We start from the raw sequence: 18,291 nt of genomic DNA, 5'->3' as shown, positions 1-18,291 counted from the left end.
AACATTCGGGAGACTGAAGGGGAAGGAGGAATGGGCAAAAATTGTCTCCCCTACTTCCACCACAAACTCTGCTGGATGCAAACTTCGATTGATATAAAGCAGATTCCTAAATTCCTAAAACGAATGCAACCAACCTTGTGCATGCAACAAAAAGCTTTTGCATACTCACATATTTGATTGCCATAAGCCAATCCTTAAGAGTACACAGTTGTTTAGCTCTTCCCGAAAGTTTCCTGACAAATTGGAAATATGGAGGTTGCACTACCTGATGAGAAAGCGACTGGAACAGCCTCAGAAATAACTCAGATCCAGGACTGGCCCAAGTCACGTTGCTACCTGAGACACAGGGCAAAATAATGCCCCCTCCACCCATTCCATGTGCTGAAACCACCAGACTGGTAACTGAATCTTACTTCAATGCTGACAACACTATCTGCCCCTTTCCAATAACCACTGGAAGACATTCTTCTTCCTAGCTAGATAATTGGGTCCTTGCTATGAATGTCTATCATGTACGGTTTAGTTTAGTTTTAAATGCATTTGTTTGTTTGTTTGTTTGTTTGTTTGTTTGTTTTACTGCTTCTGCTCTTTTTATTGTACATCACCTTCAGACAATTGTATAGAAGGCAATCAATCAATCAATCAATCAATATATATTTGTCACTGGTCCTACCAGCAAGCATCTGTCTCCTGAGGTAGCCTCCAAGCTATTGGAAGTGCCAGCACTGCTCAGAACACAGACCTGTCTAGTCAACACTCCTATGGAAGCCTGACAGAGGCATCTTCCTGGCCATGGTACCCAATACTCATTAAACTGTACATGCTCTAGCTCTGAGCTACAGCTCCTCAGCACAACCTTTTGTTTTAGAAAAACCAGGTCTACCTTCCCCCCACCCCCAGGACAGACCAAATGCAGCCTCAAGTCAGGCATCCTCTATACCCAAAACACAGCCTCGCAAGACCATCCGACAGAACCACACAATGGCTTCCATTCAATCAAGTTCTACTTGGAGTAAACCCACTGAAATTAATGGGCCTAAGTTAGTGAATCTTAATGGGTCCCCCTCTCAAGTAATACTAAGAGTTGACTATAGCCCAATGTCACTATCAATCAGTGTTGAAAGTGCTTTGAAAGCAACCAATATGGATAACGGGATAGGATCTGGCATGCTATCAGTGGTTTGCACCAGTAGTATGCCAGCCTTGGTTCTTTGGGGCAAGGGTGGAATACTGTAGAAGGTTGATAGATAAGGTGGGTATATTTGTCAAGCCACTATCCCATCATCTGACTGCAGTAGGAGACTCCATTTTGCTGGGTCTCTACACTATAGATCGCTTTATTTAATGTTTAAACCAGCACTGCCATTTGAATGTTGTTGCAAATCTCTATTATGTCCAGTATGTTTTGTCCAGAGACAAACAGCGTAAGCTATCGCCTGGGTCTTTTCCAGTTGTAACAAACAGCTACTAGTTTTGAATGTATAAGCAGCTGTCTGCAGTTAAGCATATAAAGCGTGAATTGCATGGGCTGTTCCTATTAAGATTAGTGCAAACAAAAGAGGTCAGACGCATGAATTGCGTTTCTCTACTTTTAATCTGCTTGCTACTATTTTGCATTGTATTCCTGGTGCTGTGTTTAGCATGATTCACTTGCTTGGCTGAGTCACAGCAATCTGCAGTCTTCAAGGCTTGCATCTCTTTTCTGGCTTCAATAGGCCTGCACTGGAGACAACAATCAGTGTGCTACTGAAATATGAGACCGGTAATTCTCACATGAAGTCATTTGGAAATCATCCCAAGACTACCCTCCCAAGCATTCTCCAGTTGCACTGATATGGCAAAGGTGTTGCACAAATCCCAAAGTTGTGTCATTGCACTAGCATAGCTAGCAACACAAGCCCAAGTATCCAACAACCAAAACAAAAGGGCAAAAACAAAGAGGAGTGGACAAGAAGCCAGGAATGACGTATCACCAACCTTTCCCAATCTGTTTACTGAGATGACCCACATCAAGAACATTTCAACTACATCATGGGAGATATCTCCCCAACCCCAGATTAGAAGGGTGCCTCCTATTGCTGCGATGGGTGGAATTCAACATAGCACCAAGGCTAATGTCCCATCACAGCAAGGACTTCTTGCACCCTTCTCCTCACCCTGCAAGCCTCCTGCATTTGTCCCTCAACCCTCTGGAGCAGATATGGGGATGGTAAAGGGCACACGCGGAAAGAAGAGAGAAGGGGAGTCCCTCTACAGAAGTTGTTTTGCTGGTGCAGTTATTGAAGATGCATCCAGACAGGCTGGATAAGTTTGAGTGAAAACAGGCACGTAAATATCCCAGAACAGTAAAAGGTAGTAGAGGACAGGCAAGGAGTGGTTGGAAGGAAGGAAGAGAGCAGGGGCGCGGACTTATAAAAAATATTGGGGGGGCCCGGGAAAGCTCATGAATAATAAATAAGCTCATGAATATGCAGATAAAGTGGCGCCACCTCCTCGTGAGCGAATAGGGGAGAGCGTGCTGCGCCTATTAATCAGCTCTGAAGGAAATTGGGTGGTGCTTTTGCCCGGGAGGGAGGGCAGGAGGCATGCAGCCCGCCCCTGTGCATTTTGGGCTGGGGGAGGGGCAGCGGTGGCGCTCTGCTGGAGGGGCGCCCGAGATTATTGGGGGGGTGGAGCCCCCCCAAACGAATTTTTGAGGGGGCTCGTGCCCCCTCAGGCCCCATGGAGTCAGCGCCTATGGAAGAGAGAGAGAGAGAGAGAGAGAGAGAGAGCGCGCGAAGGAAGGAAGGAAGGGAGGGAGGGAGGGAGGGAGGGAGGGAGGGAAGAAAGAAAGAAAGAAAGAAAGAAAGAAAGAAAGAAAGAAAGAAAGAAAAGAAAAGAGCAGCCCAGATACAACCTGCCAAGGTCCTCCCTCTGGTGTGGGCAGCAAACAACAGAAAAGCAACTAACATCCATGAGTTAGAACGTGTGGAAGCTAATGTGCCAATCACACAGCAAAAAAAAAAAAACCTGCATCCCACTTGCAATATAAAGCTCCTGTCTGGAAGCACCCGTAGGCTAAAGTGAGAACAACAATTGTAGCTGCTTTTTGTTGCAGCAGAACAAAAGGCCAGAACAGAACTGAGTCTTTCCAGGCACTTTGAAGTTTAAATAACTGTGAAGTCTCATTACAGAGAAAGTAAACGCTAACATTCATCTAGTTACCATTATGGCCAAATTAAAACAAATGCCAGGAAATGCTACCTGGGTTTCACATAACCAGGTTTGTCCCTCCATCAACAGGATCCACCAGCAAGGCTTCCCATGGGCCACAGGTTAAGTCTGGACCAGATGTCCAATGACAAACCACACCCAATGCCTGCAAGAGGAAAGCACCAATGGATTTGCTCCTCTTCAGTTCCCCGCATTTTCAGGGAAGACCGGAACTCGAATTAACGTTAAGCTGCAGCTTCCCAAAACGAAAGAAAACCACAGGAAATGTAGGCCAGCAAAACAGCCTGCACCTTGAAAGAGGAATGGCCAACAGCATAATTGAGTTGCAGCGTAAGATTAAGAACAGCTCTGCGGGGTGAAGCCAAAGGCCCACCTTGGTCCAGCATCCTGATCTCACAGTGGTCAGCTAAGTGCCTATGGGAAACCCATAAGCAAGGTATGAGTGCAACCATACTCCATTCCTGCTTGCGATTCCCAGCATGTGGTATTCCAAGGCATGCTGCCACCCACTTAAGCTCCATTAATTTGCTTACTCCCTTTTTAAGCCATCTAGGTTGGTGGTCATTTTACTACAGCTTTCTGGAGCAAATTTCATAATTTATCTATGTATCATGTGGAAAAAGTACTATTTTTTTTCCCTGTCCTCTGTCTTCCAAAATTATTGCATGACCCTGAAAGCTATGATGAGGTCTCTGTCCACTTTCTCTTCACTATGCTTAATTTTAAAATCATCTATAACGCAATCCCTTGCTCACTTAAAAAAAAAACTAAAAAGCCCCAAACGAGGTAAACTTTCCTCAAAGGGGAGTTGTTCCTTTTCTGAACCTTTTCCGGCTGTACAACATCCCTTTTGTATTCTAAGCGTGGTCTCACTACAGATTTATATTCCAGCATCGTAATTTTGGCAATTTTATCTTCAAACCCTTTACTAAGGTTTTTCACAGCTGCTACACTCTGAGTTTTCTTCTTCATCAAGTTACCCACCATCAAGCTATTATGAATGTTTGCACCCTTGTTCCATTTTCTTCACCAACTTGTAGAATGATTTCCATAAGCTACGGTGGGATCCAGCCCCATCAATATCTTACGCTACCTGATGGCCTCCAGAACCTTTCTTAAGGTTGTCACATAACAGCCTTATTTGTCTGATGCATGAATCGCCCCCCCCCCAAAAAAAAATGCTGTGTGGAAACGAAGAGCTTGCCCCATTAGCACCTTATTCACCTTTAGCAATGCACTATCAGTTGCAATCTAGTGTCAACACACCAAGCTGTCCAAACACAATGTTTGGGAGAAATGGTACTCTAGCTGAAGAAAGGGTTCCCATGCTCTGTGTGTGTGAAATAACTTGTTGTAACTCTTTTGGGAGGGGAAACTTACAGGAAATGTATGGTATAATGCTGGAGAAACAGACTATGATTCCCCACCACCACGTCTCTTTTTTTCCCTTTTACTCAAGAAGATTCCAAGCTCCAAAGTAAATTAACACAAAGCCAAAGAAGAGAAATTACAGGCTGTATTTATCCGTAAGTGGATTCATCCCACAATCAGAATGGCTGTGACAGATACAAAAAACACAAATACAAATACAAAAAAAGTTGCATTAATCTGTTCCTTTATTTTTAAAGCATGGACGCACGCACGCGCACACACACACACACACACACACACACTGAAAAAGTGCTCCAGAAAAAGGAGGAAGTGGCCTTGTGACTTCACAGGAAGCTTAGCTGAAGCACTGTGCACTGCCATCTTCAGCTACAAACAGGAAGAACAGGTTTCACCTGAACTTTATCATTGAAAAACAGAAAGGGGAAACAAGAAAAAAAGACTGTACATTTGAACAATAATCTAGTGAAAGTGCTTCAAGAGAAGACTTACTGCTTATGCATGGATGGGGTGCAAGTCTGGCCTGGGTAACTTTTTTGGAGTTCCCAGTATGACAGGGAGTGGCAATCTGTGCTGGCTGATGGAAGTGACAAAGCAAAGTAAATTATCTAAAGGAAAAACCAACTGAGATACATTTGCAGACGACTGGATGCACTTTCTGACTTTTATTAATTTGAATCCGGGAGAACCCAGACCGCTTCTTACACATCACTCTTTCTAGAACGACTTATTGACATTAACTTTGCTATGTAACGTTGATAAACACTCTTATGTTTGTCTTTCCCCCTCCCCATTTTTATTGCTGACAGCACAAACAAGCTTTGTAATCTATTTCATGCAACTCGTATCATATGGTTCTGGACGGGACATGGTTTACTGCAATGTTCTATTTTTTGTTTTGTTTTATTCTTTATAAATGTTCTGGTTTGCAACAAGAACAAAAGTTTAAAAGAAGAAGTGTTTGGGTGTTCCCATTCCTAGAAGGACTGTCTGCAGGTCAAAAGGCGGCAACTGTAATGATACCACTTAAGTTCAGGTGATGTCTGCAGAATTAGGTGACAATGGTGCCAGGAGACAAGGATACAAATGCAGTAGATAAGGACTACATAAACTGGAGTGTCATCATGAGTGTTGGACTAGGACCAGGAAGACATAGGCTCAGATCCCCACTCAGCCCTGAAGTTCACTGGGCGATCTTGGGCCAGTCAGTATCTCTCAGCCTAACTTACCTCACAGAGTTATTGTGAAGATAAAAATGGAGGGGTAGGGAGAAAACCATGTGCACATTTCCTTGAGCTGCTTTGAGGAAAGGTGAAATATAAATGTAGTCAATAAATAAATAAACTGCAACTGACACACTCTGCGTGCATCCTTAATACACTGGTCACCTTAATTGTTTATAACAAAGTAGTTAGTTAAGCCTGCTGCATACTGCAAAAGGGAGGAATTAATTAATGGCCACGTACATGTTCCACAACCATTTATTCTGTAAGACAGAATAAAGCCCGGTGCTTTTTTTTGGCATAACATCTTTTTTTTCACCTACACCAGATAAGACAGCAATGACTAAAAACATGTTTGTTCTGTCTAATACACTGTAAGACATATGTTCCAGGATACACCAATTATAATATTAATTTTCATTGTCCACAAAGAGCTGGCCAGAGGCAGATGTGCTCCAAAACCATATAGGAACACAGGAAGCTGCCTTATATCAATTCAAATGATTGGTCCATCTATCTCAGTACTGTCTCTAGACTCTCTAGGATTTCAAAATGGGCTCTCTACCAGCCCTGCTTGGAGATGCCAGAGGTTGAACTTGGCAAATATTCTCCCACTAAGCTATGGCTGTTCCCAACCGTTTCCCTGCCATCAATGAGATTTGCACAGGAGATACTCCTGGTGGTTTGATTCTCCTTGCTAGGAGGTGTGGAGGATAAGATCTGTTAGCAATAACCCCTGGTTTTTTTTTACCACAGGCTGAAGAAATAATCAAGTCAGTAGTTACACACATGCAATAGTGCACCTTTCATCCACCTGTGGCTAATATACTTTTCTACCATGAACACATAACTAGTATAGGTTTGTGCTATGGACACACAACCAGCAAAGAGACAATAAACTTTTAAAAAGGAGGGATCTTTTAAATAGGAGGGCCATTAACGTGGCACTGTGTTCAAATACCAATCCAAAAACTTGTTTTGTGGCAAAGGAGGGTTATTGCTTCAGTTCTGTTTACACCTATTTGTCCATTTAGGGGCAGGAGTGTGTGTGTGTGTGTGTGTGTATGTGTGTGTGTGTGAAAGCAAATGTTCACAGGGGCTAGGAGACTGCATTATGAAGCAGGTAGGGCTCTGTTCAAATCTTTCCGGAACAATTTATTTGTTATATGACTTGAAGCCAGCCATTATTTTTTAGCCTCAGACCCCCTCCTTCAACATTCACACTCACAACTACAATACAGGGATAATAATAAATAATAGCCATAATAAATAATAATACTGGCATGCTTTACGGCAGGGATGGGGAGCCAATTGCACACTGGGTAATAATGGACTACAACCCCCATCATCCCTGACAACTGGCCATGCTGGCTGGGACTGGAGTGCAACAACATCTAGAGAGCCAGGGATCCCCTTCCCCTGCCTTGCAGGGTTGTTATAAGGCAGGCTTCCTCAAACTCGGCCCTCCAGATGTTTTGAGACTACAATTCCCATCATCCCTGTCCATTGGTCATGCTAGCTAGGGATCATGGGTGTTGTAGACCAAAAACATCTGGAGGGCCAAGGTTGAGGGAGCCTGTTATAAGGAGTCCTGAGGTAATGCATTATTAGGTCAGCATCATAACATGTTTGAGGAAAGCAAAGTAATCTAGGCTCTGGCGTGGCCCTGCCCACCCAGTCTGACCATTGATTGGGCCCTTCTAAATGGGAAGAGCTACAAAGGGCTTCCTGGGATTTTGCTCAAGCAACAATGGTCTTCCTAGTTCCTGTTTATCTTGGTGTGCTCCTTGGGCTTGAAAGCCTGACTTTGTCCCTTGGTTCTGGGACAACTCCTGACTTTTGTCCGACTCTTGTCAATAGCTCAGCCCCCAGACAAATGGAGAAACCTGTCCACACTGACCGATTTCCAACTCTGGCTGCTAGCTCAGCGCTTCTTCTTTGACCACCTGCTCCAAACCTGCCTGGCATAACAGGCCCTCAGACAAGGGCTCTTTTCATCGCCAAGTAGCAGAACGCCTTCCCTGCCTCCTTCTCCTCTCCCACTTAAGATGCCACCGTGGCTTGTCTGACTCCTAAACGTTAATATGGGGTGCCCGGATCCATAATGGTACACAGTGTAAGTGAATGTCTCTGGGTAGACAGCAATAATAATTAGCTGTCATGATGTGAGGAAAGGATAATCCATGCCATTGAGTTAACAATCACTCACGCAACACACATGGATTTTAACTAATCTTAATTTGGAGGAAAAATAACAATTCTAAATATATCAAATGGCTTCTTTTCACAGCAACCTGCAGCAGTGTTTATCTCTAGCTCCCAGCACATGCGAGTTATTTCGTTCCTCTCACTGGCAGTTTTACCATTTAAAAGGCCAAAACGAGCACTCGTAGAGCAGGGGTTGCAGTTTAATCCTCCATTTGACAGCGAGTCACGCTCACTCTTCCCCCTCACCCCGGCCAATCTCCCTTTCTTCTCCCACCATGTATATCAAGTTCTAGTACACGTGAAGTCCAGAATGCTGCTTCGGTGGGTTGAATAAATAATAATAATAATAATAATAATAATAATAATAATAATAATAGGAAGTGGGCTTCGTGTAATATCTTCTGCAACCTTTGCAGCAATTAACACAGCTCCCTAATGAATTTGCACTACTAGTTTGAGCAACGTTTGAAAGTCTAGGAACACTGCTCTGCTACTCTGTTTCTACCGTTGCTGGTTAATAGGAGCTGTACCGAACACATATACATGACACAATAATTTCCATGTTCTAAGCACCAAAATGCATGGTCAGGGCAATCACATGATGCAACTTTTGCTGGACGGCACCATTTCAAATGTGGGGGGCATTTTTTAAAATGCTCCCTCATATTAAAAATTCCCTGTGCTCACATGTGAGGAAGAAGGTTGAACTAGAATCCTTTTCCTGAACATATGTACAATGAGTTATTTTATACTAGGTAGCATTGAAACATACTGTTGCCCACTTGAAGTCTGAAATAGTATTTGTTTATTTATAGCATTCATGCGTCGCCACACACCCTGAAGTTCTCTAGGTGCATTACAACAAATAATTATCTTTTTTTTAAAAAAAAGAAAGATATGAAACTAGGGAAAAAGTAACAAACAAATTCATTGCATCCCCAAAGTTAAAACACTGATAACAAACAAGGGGGGGGGAATCCATCTGTACCATGCTACTATTCTGTCTGGGTAGGAAGATTGGTAAGAACTGGTTCAGTAACTAGGAAAAGGATGAGTTATGAATGGCAGATTGCCCAGAATAAAAATACATAGCAGGCATACAGAATTTTAGAAAGTGTTTCATATACATTTATCTCAGTAAAACAGCCCTATAGAGCAGGCCAACATTGCTTTGGTACAGAGAAGGAGCTGAGGTAAAAAAAACAGTGGTTTGCTGCCAAAAAAATACATTTCATCCATAAATTTCTTATCCACTACCCTACAGCGGGCTGACATACTACCAACATCACATGGAAACCATTTCCAGCTGCTACACCTAACTCAGTGACGGGGAACCTGTGGCCTTCCAGATGTTGTTAAACTTCAAATCCCATCAGTCTCAGCCAGCATGAGGAATCATGGGAGTTGTAGTCCAACAACACCTGGAGGGCCACAGGTTCCCCACTCCTGATCTTGTTGTGTTTTTTTTTTTATTATTCTGCAGCAATGAAACTCACTATGCAGACTGGGAATTTTTTGGCCTGTCACTATAAACCTCTCTTTCCCAATATTTGCAACAGGGCGGTGAAACTCATGTAACAAGACACTGCTTTAAATGACACCACATGGCAGCAATAAGCTAGGCCTTAAATGAGGCTGTAAGGAAAGCCGGTCAGGAGATGTGGGTTTTGAGAAAGGATTCCAAGGGGAAAGGATAACTGGGAGGAAGGAAGAGAGAGGATGGCTGCATCAGGCATGAGCAGCAATATAGCAGAAGACAAAGCAAGGATGGGGAATCTGTGGTCCTCCAAATGTTGTTGGGCTACAGCTCCCATCAACCCTTCCCATTAGCCATGCTGGTCAAAGTTGATGGGAGTCAAGGCTTACCTCTACAAACATTTAAGACACATACAAATCTAGTGGACATGGATGCTCCTAAAGATTCCTGAGAACCGTAGCTTGGCAAGGGTGCTGACGACTTTCCATTGGAGATCCCAAAACACAGAATTCGCAGTTCCCAGGGGTACCAGGGAGTTGGAATTACTGTCAATTCAATTTTGCAACTACAGCAGGGATGTGTCCAAAGAAAGGAATGAGTAGAGCCAGTTGCAGAGGAGCATGCTCATTTTAGGAAAAGTGAAATGGGGAACAGGGCGAAGACACAGTGAGTGATGGTGGTGGCAATTTATAAAGGAATTAGACAAGCCATGGATAAGTCTATCAGCAGGTTTTAGCCACAATAGCTACACTGAGCAGAGATGGACCTTTGGTCTTATGCAATAAGGTTATTGTTATGTAATCTTCTTTGTTGTAAAGAATGAGAGTGGGAATCTCAAAATAAACATAGAAGACAACACAGAAATTCGAGGGGAGATGGAATAGCACAAGATAAAAAATATGAAGTCAGCAGAAACAGGACATGCAGAGCAAGAAATAATAATTGTGGGGCTTAAGTCTGGACAGTAAGAAGGCGAGTTACAAAGTGTGGTTGGAATTCCCACTGTAAACTAGGCAGAGTGTGTGTGTCCATTCTTTTGCAGCCATAAGTGCATATACAGTTAAAACACAAAAGGGGGGGGACCCACACATAATACTGGTAACACCTCTCCAATTTACTGACCAGACTGCATTTTATTATAGAGACATATGACTTATCTGAGGGACAGCGAAGAGGGATTTGCACAGCTAGGTTCAACTGATTTAAAAGAAAGACCTTGCCCATAACACATATGTCCATGCTGTTGCGAAGGCTGTGTTTGAAATTCTGGACTAAAAGATGCTCACATTTTGTAAATCAGAAAATATGAATCGACTCTAGAACTTGCATACATTTACTAGTATGTTTGCTATTAATAAATCAAGCCCGTAAGACAAAATGTTGCAAAGTTGAGTTCTCTTTTTCAAGGATCCAGCCTGTTGGGATGACTTCCAGGGCACTCCATTCCGCACACACTCTCAAGAAAGCATTTGGTACCCACATAATATGCTCAGTCCAGCTGTTTCAGAGTTCCTTCACCCCTTCCTGTATACCTGAAGGAGCGTCTCCACCCGCATCATTCAGCCCAGACACTGAGGTCCAGCTCCAAGGGCCTTCTGGCAGTTCCCTCCCTGCAAGAAGTGAGGTTACAGGGAACCAGGCAGTGGGCCTTCTCAGTGGTGGTGCCCTCCCATCAGATGTCAAGGAAATAAACAACTATCTGACTTTTAAAAGACATCTGAAGGTAGCCCTGTTTAGGGAAGTTTTTTAATGTTTAATGCTGTATTGTGTTTTTAATGTTCGGTTGGAAGACGCCCAGAGTGGCTGGGGAAACCCAGCCGGATGGGTGGGATATAAATAAATAAATTATTATTATTATTATTATTATTATTATTATTCCTTTTAGGATTCCCCCCCCCCTTTTTGTACTTCTGCAAACCCCGAAGTTGCTCAAGCCTGCTGAGGTTCAGACTTAGTAGCTGAGTTTACTAGCAGCATTCAGGACGAACAAGGAAATAAAGGCTTGGCCTCAGAATCGCAAGTGGGTGGAAAGCAAGAGGCATGTATTCAACAGAGTGACATAGCCTGCAGCCGTGTAGATTTCCACACTCTTGACCAACCACCACAGCCAAGTATGTCACCACTAATAGGTAGCACTGTGAAATAGCCCTATGCCCTACTTAGAAAGCCAAAAGATAAGGATGCAGTGCCAACTTCAATACATTACTAAGTGATGGAAATTTAGCTCCCTGATGCCAGAAACGCCGTTGTCCTCATCTTTCAGACTAGAAGCATCAGCTTATGGTTCAACTTTCCGCCATTCTAGGCCTGCCAGCAGAAACATCCTTCACAAGCAAACTACACATCAGAGTACATTCCTACACGCCACCGAGGATTCTGGGATGCCCTCCATTTTAAGGGATGCAAGCTAGGCCAGAAACACGCAGGAACACCCAACCTTGCACACTGCCTCTCGATGCCACTTGAACTCGATGCCGCCTAGTGTCAGCGCTCGAAATTCACCAGGTGTTTTTTGCACCTGGCTACTGGCCACTTGCGACCAAGTGAAGAGGTGCAGGAGCCAGCATGGTGCCTAATGACTCCACCGTCTAGAGGCGCATGCCTTGGATCTTGACCATTTTCACACACTGGCAGCGCATCCTGTAGAATTCAATCTGTTATATTTTATCTGCACAATCAGAACGAAGTGTCCTATGTGCAAGAAAAAATAATACGACTTTTGAGCCGTCTGGACCAAAAAATGGTAACGAGGCATTCGGTTTTGGCAACTGGTAACCCTGGTTTAAGGAGTCATTTGGTGTCTTGCTTAGAAATCTAGCATTTCCTAGTCTGCCTTTTAGGGTCAAGCTGGTCCTGCTCTCCCCTTCCTTCGTCCTCTCGCAGGTCCAGCCTGTAGACTCCGTGAAAAAGGAGTCAGGCAAAAATTAGCCTGACTCAGTGCTTGACATTTCTTGGCTCCACACGGCCAGAGGAACTATATTATAGAGGCAGATGCAGCAACATCCACAAATCGTTCTAAGTAAAAAGAGATCAAGGAACATGACATGAGTTTGAGAAAAGTAGCTTTGTAAGTAGCTCTGTGAGGGCAACTGTGCATTTCATAGATCTCTATTTTTCTTTTCTCGCCCCCTCCCCTCCTATTTCTGTTTCCCCACTCTTCAAACATAAAGACTCCATTATCTTTGAACAGCTTGCTCTACACATGAATTGACACATTTATTTTACAATAAATAAGTGAAAGTTATCTATGTTTCCTTTACTGTTAATCTACACACAAAGAAATAATAAACAGAGCTTGTCTAACAAAAATGCAACGGCTGCAGTCCTCAGAATTCAATTAAGCTAAAATAATTAATGCTTCCGCCATATTAAATTACTTTTACACATTTGAGCCACTGAAGTTCCCCCCTCAACACACACTTTATTCTTTAATCTTTATTTCTCTTCTTTTTTTATTCAATTTTTTTTATTCTAAATTTGTTTCAAAGTGCTGGGGAAGGGAGGGGGAAAGAGGTTGGGCTGGGGTAGGGGGAAGGAAATAAAAGAAAAAAGATGAGCGCAGTTTGCAGTTCAAATGTAATAGTCTCCTTTTAGCTGACATAGCATGTCGGCTGTTTTGTGCCTTTGATTAAAATAACATTTTAAATGCTTTGAACAAACATATCTTCCCCGCTCTTCTAAAGGATTATTTTACATATTTCTTGGTGGAATAAAGAAATTTTCATTCTTCCTGTCGCAGCACAGAAAAAGCTAAGAATATCTTTCGTCGCATAGAAAGTGAAAATATTGTAGGCTGTTGCATTATTACCAAAAAAAAAAAAAAGAGGGGGGGGGAGAGAGAAAGCTGCCTTAGAGATTAAGTTTCCCTTTTATGAAATCGTATTTAGTCTCTTTTTTAAACAAATCTAACAACAATGCTCTACAGCCTCTCACTGGGAAATACCTTTAATGTTAAATACAGATTCTGATTTTCTTGGCTAATGCAGAAAGCCGTTCTATTGAAAAATAAATAAGGGGCTTGGTATATCCCACTAAAGCCTTTTCAGTGAATGACTTCTGTAAGGGCTTTTTTTTCCATGGCTACCCTCCATGGCTGTAATATGAAGCTTTTATCCTACTATTGAAAACTATCCTCTGCTATTAAAAAAAAGAAAGGAAGTAAAAGGAGCAAAAGGAGGGAGTAGAAGGTGAGCAAAAAACCCTACGCTAAAATAGGACACTGCAGACCTCTTTATCTCAGAGTTCAATCCCTAATTTGAGAATGACTTATTTCTGCCATTATTTACTGGGGGAGTTTTTATCCTGTGTCAAGGAAATGGGGCTGGGGAGTCAAACGAACCACTTCTTTTATTTTATTTGCAGATTCGAAATATCCGGCTTATTTCCATTTGATCTTTGGTTTAGCATGGGAGAAAGATTAAAGAGCTCCAGCTCTTCCCTTTCTTTCTTGTGTGCGCTTGCTTATTATCATTATTATTCCTTTTGCCTCCTCTCTCTCTTTTTTGCCTTTTTTCAGGGGAGGGGGGGTCCTAACCCTCCACAACTGCCACGGCAATTGCAAAAGTGTGCTAGAAACAAACCTAAGTTAGCACAAGCCCAAAACCTGTGTGGAAATCAAAGGTGGGCAAAACCAAGTTCCACAGCACCTGCTGGCAACATGGATGGCAAAACGTCTTCCGAAGGGAGGTATGAATTGGAGAGAACGTTTGTATGTTTGCAGAAGCTTCACCGGTTAGTGGGTTATGCGTGCACAGGAGCAAGGAGGTTTTGGGTCCCAACATCCGACACCAGGAATGCTATTCCTTTCTCTGGGAGAAAGCAATGGTTTGCATCTCAGAGACATCATTAAAGTGTGAGGCAGACTCGCTCCTGATTCTCTAGCTGTGCAGTCTTATTGCAGGCTCTCTTCCCTGGTTGCAGCAGCGTGTACAACGGACAAGCACAACTGCATGCAACGTGCATCTTAGGGTGTGTGTGATTATTATCGATACCGCAGCAGATAGGGTGGAGGTGCTTAACGCTTTCCTCCCCAGCCCTGCCCTAACGAAGATCACTCCTTCAAAGCTGCTATTTGCACTGAGGCAAAAGCACTCCCCCAGTCACCAAGTAACAGCCTCAAATGAGAGGTTTTCTTCATTTTTAACAAAATAAATGATACAATTTTTCCAATATTTACCCAATATTACCACAGTTTTGCCAATTATACAGATTCCAATTAACACCAATATAATTCCAAATTTATACAAATTTCCCATGTTCCTTGATCAATTATCCCCCCCCCCATTCTTAAATTTCTGGGGTTCTTTTTTTTTAAACACCTAATGACATTTCAGTTGGTATATTAATCATTCAGATTAACAGCTGCATTTTTAGCAATTACTATTCGTGTTAAGAAGGAGAGATTTTCTTCAGGACAGCAATAGGGAAGGAAAAGTTTAAACTACTGTACCCCTTTCCCAACTGCTGCAGTTATAATAATGACACACACAGAGACAGCAGCTGCTACTTGCCATTTTAAAAGTAAGAATAAATGCAAAAATCCATTTAACACCACATCTACATATGCTTTGGCCCAGAATAAGTACGTGTGACATTTTTTTTTCCTGACAGACAAACTTACAGGGCAAATTTGAGAAAGGATGAGTGACTTCATCCCATTCAGTATCACATAGCTCTTGCAAGTTTGTGGAACTATTCAGCATCCCAGCCAAGGCGCATGACATGTTACCATGCGACAGCTACAATCAGTGATGTCCTGGCTTGGCTGGGTCCTATAACCGAGACATCCCCCCCCCCAAAAAAAAAATCTACACTAGTTATTTTGAAATGTGTGCCAACTTAATGAGTGTAATGTCATTTGGCTATATTTTTTTCCAGTGTATAGTTTATTTGGCTTCTGATAATCATGGGAAGGGACAAACTGCTCTGCACGGCACTGTAGTATACGTCTCTTACCATACGCAACTCCACCTAGAATCACAGAAGCATAGAGTTGGAAGGGACCTTCAAGGGCCATTTAGTCCAACCCCCCTGCAATGCAAGAATAACCTCTACTTTCCAAGACTCCGCCAAGCATTCAAACAGGCACCTGCTTTTCTGAAAGGCTGGGACGCAGTCTGGATCTGGAACGCAACTCACCATATAGCAAAGGAAAGCACCTTAAGAGAAATTTGGGTGCTAGGTCTGCACTCTTCAAATCAGCTGCAGAAACCTGTAAGCGGATGCAACAGCTGATCTGCAATGTACAAGGGCTTGAAGCCTAAGGGCGACGGCGGGGATGTACCCAGTCATTTCACCCACTGCAAGATTAATATTACACACATGTAAAAACTTATTCCACATATCATTCTAAGCTTAGATATGTTTTGCTATCTCCCAGGATGTCCCCTGCAGATCTGCTGCTGGCCAGTAATCCAAATCTAATATGGCAGCTTCTGTGTCCCTACATCTTACGACTTGGCTTTAGGATGCACAGCCCTGGAGATACCAAGAACCAAGCTTCTTTTTTCCTTGCCATAAAATCTCAAAGCTGTAAGAAAGCCAAATTCTGAGGCAGAGGCGTCAGCCCCACTCATTTCTAAAAATACCAACAACCAAAACACAAACAAACCCCAAAACCCTGACATCAGATTTTCTATTCCAGAGCTATATTCAATTCATTTCAGCTACAGAGCTGTCACAGTTAAGTTTGGACTAGTTTCAGTTTGGTTTGAGACCGGGGAGTTTTCTGTGGCCGCCCAGTGCTAAAGAAAAAGAAAAAAAGTTATCCTGCATTGTGCGCAGTTCAAGGCAATTTCTTTAAGGTGCTCATCCAGGTGGATGACACAGTCCTCCTTTCTGTAATAACCCTTTAAGAAGACCAGTGGCAATCTGCGGAAGAAGTGTTGGCTGCACATGGTAAAGACAGCCTCAGGGCAGCTTTGACCTACACAACTAATTTCACCGCAACGTCCAGGCACTTTAGAAATGAAAATACACCATACTTGTCATCTTCTGGCCTCAGACCACCTCGCGCTGTTTTTTCCACCCTGTACTTCGCAGAAACTCATTTCTGGGGTGAAGCATTTATAAAGGTGCTGTGGTTTTCTCTCTCTCTTTCCTTTCTTTGCTCCAGATTTAGGAACATATGGGGCACTTAAATATCAGAAATGGCAGAGGCCTGTTCAAGGGCTTCCAAAACCAATGAGATCAGTTCTGCCTACGCACAAGCACCTTAACACATCCAGCTTACAAGCGCACCTGTTTAGTTTTGTATTGTCCTGTCTATAAGCGCACACCTAATCCAGTTTTAAACCAATTTAACTGTGGCGGACACCTGGCAATAGTAGAGTTGCAAGGGTGGTAAGAACCTACAGGAACTACAACAAACAGGTTTCACTGCGGGGTGGCGGGGAGAACAAAGGAAGCCATTTCTTATTTGCGGTCTACACATTTCTGTTGTTCAGGTTCACGTCTTCCTCCCACCAAAGGCAACTGCCCTTCCCCACCCCTTCACATCACTGTATATGGGCAGGGGTCAGGAAACTAAGCCCCCAGGGGGGAAATGTTATTTTTGAATTATTATGAGCTTGCATTTACCAGCATCAGTTGTTTGTGGAATGGTTTTGCTTTCGCTTTGTGCTTATATGCTGTTGCGATTTGGAATATACAATTAAAACCGGTGGAAATGTTGTTTGCTTATTCTTGCAATCTGCTTCAAGTTCAACATTGTTGGGAAAGTAACGACCAAATATTAAATCGAAAGTTTTTTTTTAGAAAAAGTGGCCTTCCTATCTTCACTTTCCAGTCCTCAGAATGCACGCACACACACACACACACACACACACACACACACACACACACACGCCATGTACCACACTGGTGTCCTGTTTCCCAACCTCCTCAGATGCTTTTGCCTAGCTGGGATGTGCCTCTGAGCAATGATAACACTCTTGTCTGAAGAACGCAGAGGGCGTGGAAAACTCCTGCTTTTGCTTTTGGGTATGTAGCCTGCTGTGCAAACGTCAAGAGGTGCATCCATTGCTTTGCCCACCAATAGCATGCAGCCCCCTAGAGAGAAAAGCCCCCCACCCCATCAAAGGATATCCCCTTCTGACTTGCTGTCCTGCGTAGACAAAGAGGGTGCATCTACATTTGTGGTCAAGATGAGCTAGCAGAAATGTTAGCCAAGAAATTTTCTTTACCTAGTCCAGACATCAGGCTGCCTTTGGGAAAGTGGGTTGATATTTACCTCTAAGGGTGTTTAACCCTCCAGAAAGCCTACCTCAACCATTTTTCTCCTGTTTTCTAGTTAATGGAGGTGCTACCTTTGTCTGGAAGCTACGTGCATTACAGCTCAAAGAAGAAATCTGCATTTATTAACAACATCTCTGAAACTCTGGCGTTGCGTTTTGTCCAGGTGAGACCTTTCCAAAGCCAAGTTTTCTAAGTGAGGCATTATCGCCAAGCAGATTGTCTTCCAGTTGTGAACTATGGGGCAGGCCGATACCTGTCGCGGATGGGAGTAGGGGAGAGGTAGCCGGCCTTTCCTAACCCCTTACCCATGTAGCACCAGTGCTTTTTTCCAGGGGGTACTCAATGGTATGCAGTACCTCTTTTCCTGCTGTTTAAAAGTGCAGCACTTACTCTAACAACATCATGGTGAGTTTTCTAGAGAGAGAAAAAGCATTGAGTATCACAGTTGCCAAATGAGGGCTCAGAAACCTGCCACCTCAATGCGCACTATGGCCTATGCTAGTAGCCATCCCTCACAAAAATCAGATTGGCAAAGGGCCCTCTACT

At 43.2% G+C, this 18,291-nt stretch overlaps 1 protein-coding gene across 15 annotated transcripts in view; it reads right to left on the bottom strand.

Moving 5' to 3' along the window:
• The window catches only part of BCL11B (BCL11 transcription factor B), a 167,265-nt gene that overhangs the window by 127,314 nt on the left and 21,660 nt on the right, over nucleotides 1–18,291 (bottom strand). The window lies entirely within an intron of this gene.

Source organism: Podarcis liolepis (assembly GCF_965112155.1).
Source record: "Podarcis liolepis genome assembly, chromosome: 1".
Lineage (NCBI taxonomy): Eukaryota > Metazoa > Chordata > Lepidosauria > Squamata > Lacertidae > Podarcis > Podarcis liolepis.
The sequence above is the reverse complement of the archived record's forward strand: the minus strand, read 5'-3'. Positions and strand labels throughout refer to the sequence as shown.